Here is a 6,000-nt window from a genome sequence, read left to right as displayed (position 1 = left end):
TAAGGGCATATATCACCTGGACTGGAATGCGGCCAAACCCCGGTACCTGTCTTCGTATCTCCTGCGGGGTGCACACATACATGCATCAAGTATAGGAAAGATTCATTAAAGAAAAACATAGGTGCACTCACCGCTCAGCGGAGACCACTACATGTCAGGGTCCGGTTCACGGAGAGCTGGGTCTCATCATAGGCACAGGAAGTGTGGTGCTTGGAGGCTACGCCGTAAGTGCGTGCTTCTTCCGGCCTAATTTGTAAATTACTTCTATTTAAAAAAAAATCTTAATACTTCCAGCATTTATTAGCTGTTGTATGCTTCACAGGAAGTTATTTTCTTTTTACATTTCCTTTCTGTCTGACTACAGTGCTCTCTGCTGACACCTCTGTCTGTCCCAGGAACTGTCAAGAGCAGGAGTAAATCCCCATAGCAAACCTATCCTGCTCTTGATAGTTCCTAAGACGGACAGAGGTGTCAGCAGAGAGCACTGTGGTCAGACAGAAAGGATTTTTTTTACAGGAGTACCCCTTTAAAGAGTTCCTGTCATCATCTTGTTAAATGTTATAATCCTCCCAGTTGACTGTCACCATCATGTTAAACCACCTGCTGCCTTTATTTATTAATTTTTTATATATTTTTTTTAGTTTTCTACCTTGATATTGTTCTGTATTTTCTGCTCAGTCTCAGTCACATTCACAGACTGGGAAGGGGCGTTCCCCAGCAGGCGTGACATCATCTGAAGCCATACAGGGGAGAACTTCCCCCCTCACTCTGCTACATACAGCCCAAAGCAGTTCAGTGTGAGATGAGCTATGAATGGTTAAGGCTGCACCCCCCACCTCAGCATTTCCTGTGTTTGGACTTCTGCCAGGACAGCAGGAGTCCAAAGTCTGTGCAAGAGATGGGGGGAAATGTGCTCTGGACAAGTAGGGAGACACCTAGTGGCAGCTTTTGTAAACACAAATAAAACATAGAATACTTAATTTTTTTTAAACAAAGTATATTAGAAATATTTTTTATTTACCATAAAGAGTGCGATAGCAATAGCTGTTAGTGTGTCTATATCTTTGTATATAGGACATAAATGACTGGCCATGACCTCCACTGGTGCACCACTGGAATCTTAGAAGTGGACATGGGGAGATCAGCTGATCCTATTGATGGCTTCTACATGAAAGCGTTTACTTAAAATATGCCCCTGCCTTTAAATAAATTACTACAAATGTCACCCAGTTTGATAAAGCAATGAACAGATATAAATAATAATAAAAAATATAATAATAATAATAAAAATAACTATTATTATTATTATTATTATTAATAATAATAATAATAATACTAATAATAATAATAACAATAATAATATATTAATATTGGCTAAAAAACACATTAATTTGATACATTAATACTTTTGGCTACATTATATCTTTCATCAGATTTATCCTACGACTTCTCAAGTCTTTACAGCGGAAACATCAATTTACAAGCCCCCCCAGCGTATGTGTTACAAGCTGTCAAGAGACATTTAGTGCAGTTTCGGGGGGCGATCCCCTCCCTCAACCTTCAACTCGCATTGAACTATCGCTACGTAATGCGGGAGACGCTCACGTGCAAGATTATAAATGCCAGTGTTCGGGATAGATTTACTGATAACTGTAAAAATGAGATAGCAGCCATAAATATGTATGTTAAAAAAAAATATATATATATAACTAATAGAATAAAACATTAAGACAATTTAATTAATGTAACAATATATTAAAATATACAAATAAAAAAAAATATATATTTATTTCATATTATAATATTTATGTATGAATCAATTCTAGATATTAATATTTTAATATACATAAGAAAATTATTATTATAGAATATATTTAATTAGTTATTAAATACTAATATAGTGACCCCTCGACCTACGATGGCCCCGACATACGATAATTTCAACATACAATGCTTTTGTATGTCGGGGCCATAGCATAAACGGCTATCATGCAGCGCAGACTGCTTCAGCTGCCCCCGGATAGCCGTTTACGGTGCCCCGCGTGGTCCGCTGACGATCACTTACCTGTCCTCGGGGCTCCGGCGCGTCCTCTTCGGGATCCCATGCATCGTCAGCAGTCTCCATCGTCGTCATCACGTCGTCCCGTCATCCAATAGGAGCGGCGTGCGTAGCGACGTGATGGCGGCGACAGAGAGCGAGGATAATGGGGAAGCAGAGGTCTTGCCGGAGCATTAGGGACACCTCGGGCACGCGGTGACAGCGATGGACGGCGACATCCAGGGCAGCGGGGACGAGCGGTAACGGTCCGGAGCAGCGGGGACAGGTGAGTACAACTTCCTCTAACAGTGATCTTCAACCTGCGGACCTCCAGATGTTGCAAAACTACAACACCCAGCATGCCCGGACAACCAACGGCTGTCCGGGCATGCTGGGTGTTGTAGTTTTGCAACATCTGGAGGTCCGCAGGTTGTAGACCACTGTCCTATACTTTACATTGCACGGATCCCTCAACATACGATGGTTTCCACAAACGATGGTCCATTTGGAAGGGATTACCATCGTATGTTGAGGGACCACTGTAATGTAATAATACACATTTAAATAAATATAAGGTCATGTTCACTCTTTTTTTAATGTTTTGATATCCATGAAATCTGCTTCCTAATTTTTCGGTATAGAATCTGCTCTCCACTAGTATTGACAGCATAGGCCATATTCGAATTTGCGATATTTCGCGAATATATGGATAAATATTCGTCATATATTCGCTAAATTTGCATATTCGTAATATTCACGTTTTATTTTCCCATATGCGAAAATTAGCATATACGAAAATTAGCATATGCGAAAATTAGCATAAGCGCATATTCTCATATGCAAAAATTAGTATATGCGAAAATATTACGAATCGCTACATTTGCATATTTGTAATATTCGCGTTTTTATTTCGCATATACCACACAAGCTGGAAGCAGAGAGGGATGATCACTGTGATGTGTACTGGGAAAAAGAAATAAAAAAAAAAACGAATATTCGTAATTACGAATATATAGTGCTATATGTGCGAATATTGGCAAATTCACGAATATGCGATATTCGCGAATAAAATTCGCGAGCAAATATTCGTTTTTTTTTTTTTTTTTCACAGTACACATGAACTATACTCAGGTGTTTTAGGTGCAGATTATATATAGATTATATATGAAACACCCAAAACTGTGGCCAAATCCACGGGCGAACCATCAATTTGTGCAGTGGTTTCCGACAGATTTTCTAAGAACTTTATCAGATTTATTACATTTCTAACAAAAAAAAAAAATCTTTATTCTATAAAGTTTGCATGAGCTGCTATGATTTACAGTGTCATGCATATTATTTACAATTGACTTTAAATAGACTTAAAGGGGTATTCCAGGATTTATTTTTATTTGACTATGCTACAGGGGCTGTAAAGTTAGTGTAGTACATAATAAAGTGTCTGTACCTGTGTTTGACTGTGGTCTCGCAATTCTTCTGTGATTTTTGCCCCTACATTTATTTTAACAGCGTACAAAATGAGTGTTGTCCCATTGGTTTTTCCAGGTTGCAGTGCGGCCGAGACATTACAGCACTAGTCAGGTGTTCAGAGGGAGCCTGTCTTTGCTTTAGCGGGTGGAATGACCACTATGTGGCCGATCATTCTGAAAGAACTGGCAACAGCTGGAGGCACCCTGGTCAGAAAATACTGGTCTATTGCATTGAAGGCAGCACAGGTGTGTTTCAATGGGTGGGGTGGATGATGTGTGGGATGGAGAATAGGTAGAAGCACACGAGTTGTGTGAAACGGAGTTACCTGTAATTTGCTGCTAGAAGTTAAAGGGTTATTCCAGGAAAAAACATTTTTTATATATCAACTGGCTCCAGAAATATAAACAGATTTGTAAATTACTTCTATAAAAAAAATCTTAATCCTTTCAGTACTTATGAGCTTCTGAAGTTAAGAATGTTCTTTTCTGTCTAAATCCTCTCTGATGACACCTGTCCCGGGAAACACCCAGTTTAGAAGCAAATCCCCATAGCAAACCTCTTCTAAACTGGGCGTTTCCCGAGACACGTGTCATCAGAGAGCATTTAGACAGAAAAGAACATCCTTAACTTCAGAAGCTCATAAGTACTGAAAGGATTAAGATTTTTTAATAGAAGTAATTTACAAATCTGTTTAACTTTCTGGAGTCAGTTGATATATATATATATATATATATATATATATATATATATATATATATATATATATATATATAAAAGTTTTTCCTGGAATACCCCTTTAACAAGCATCCTTCCCTCCCGATTTGGCATGTTTGTATCTGCAACATGTTTTAAAGAATAAAGAAGTCTGATTTGCACCTCATCGGTGAGCTGCCACATTTCCTTTCTTGCTATTTTCTCATTGGAGGGAGAAAAAGTGACCTCACACTTACAAACAAGGAACTTTGGGATTTGTAGTTTGAGAGAAGGAACTGAAACAGGAAATAGCCAGTTCACAAAAATATAGCCACAGCATTATGGTAATCTCACAACATTGCTATTTAGCCCCAAGACAAGCACAGATCCTTCCTAAGCATGTCCATTACTGCCTGCCAGGTACGTACTAAAATCACCTTAATGGGGATAATCCCTTTAAATAGACTTTACCATCTGATCAACATGTATAGTTCTGCGAAATTGCTAAATACCTCTTATTGTGACACAAATAATTATGAAAACAAAAAAGTTGACATCTGTTGGATGCATAAGTATTTACCATATATATATATATATATATATATATATATATATATATATATATATTGGCAGCCTGGGCTTCACATGTAGAGACAGGGACAATGTAGGTAAAGTCCAAGTCCAGGCTGTTCCTCGGTCTATTATAAATGTCAACACAACAATACAGCCTTAATGTCAGGGCAAACACACAAAATAAAACCCTGCTCGGCTGAGCTCTACCTAAACAAGGTACAACCCTAACTATACCAGAGACACACAAAATAAAACCCTGCTCGGCTGAGCTCTACCTAAACAAGGTACAACCCTAACTATACCAGAGACACACAAAATAAAACCCTGCTCGGCTGAGCTCTACCTAAACAAGGTACAACCCTAACTATACCAGAGACACACAGAATAAAACCCTGCTCGGCTGAGCTCTACCTAAACAAGGTACAACCCTAACTATACTAGAGACACACAGAATAAAACCCTGCTCGGCTGAGTTCTACCTAAACAAGGTACAACCCTAACTATACCAGAGACACACAGAATAAAACCCTGCTCGGCTGAGCTCTACCTAAACAAGGTACAACCCTAACTATACCAGAGACACACAGAATGAAACCCTGCTCGGCTGAGCTCTACCTAAACAAGAAACGACCCTAACTATACCAGAGACACACAGAATAAAACCCTGCTCGGCTGAGCTCTACCTAAACAAGGTACAACCCTAACTATACTAGAGACACACAAAATAAAACCCTGCTCGGCTGAGCTCTACCTAAACAAGGTACAACCCTAACTATACCAGAGACACACAGAATAAAACCCTGCTCGGCTGAGCTCTACCTAAACAAGGTACAACCCTAACTATACTAGAGACACACAAAATAAAACCCTGCTCGGCTGAGCTCTACCTAAACAAGGTACAACCCTAACTATACCAGAGACACACAGAATAAAACCCTGCTCGGCTGAGCTCTACCTAAACAAGGTACAACCCTAACTATACCAGAGACACACAGAATAAAACCCTGCTCGGCTGAGCTCTACCTAAACAAGGTACAACCCTAACTATACCAGAAACACACAGAATAAAACCCTGCTCGGCTGAGCTCTACCTAAACAAGGTACAACCCTAACTATACCAGAGACACACAGAATAAAACCCTGCTCGGCTGAGCTCTACCTAAACAAGGTACAACCCTAACTATACCAGAGACACACAGAATAAAACCCTGCTCGGCTGAGCTCTA

At 39.5% G+C, this 6,000-nt stretch overlaps 1 protein-coding gene and 1 long non-coding RNA gene across 2 annotated transcripts in view; one reads left to right on the top strand and one right to left on the bottom strand.

Annotated features, from left to right (window-relative positions):
* Positions 1-6,000, bottom strand: part of ADGRB1 (adhesion G protein-coupled receptor B1) — a gene marked incomplete in the record, with an annotated part of 689,450 nt that overhangs the window by 311,331 nt on the left and 372,119 nt on the right.
* The window catches only part of LOC130274477 (uncharacterized), a 40,054-nt gene that overhangs the window by 12,108 nt on the left and 21,946 nt on the right, over positions 1-6,000 (top strand). The window contains exon 2 of the long non-coding RNA XR_008844400.1: positions 3,584-3,753. This is a non-coding gene — a long non-coding RNA (uncharacterized LOC130274477). The remainder of the gene's footprint in view (positions 1-3,583; positions 3,754-6,000) is intronic.

Source organism: Hyla sarda, chromosome 5 (genome assembly GCF_029499605.1).
Source record: "Hyla sarda isolate aHylSar1 chromosome 5, aHylSar1.hap1, whole genome shotgun sequence".
NCBI classification, from domain to species: Eukaryota; Metazoa; Chordata; class Amphibia; order Anura; family Hylidae; genus Hyla; species Hyla sarda.
Note: the sequence above shows the minus strand (reverse complement) of the source record. Positions and strands in the feature narration are given on the sequence as shown.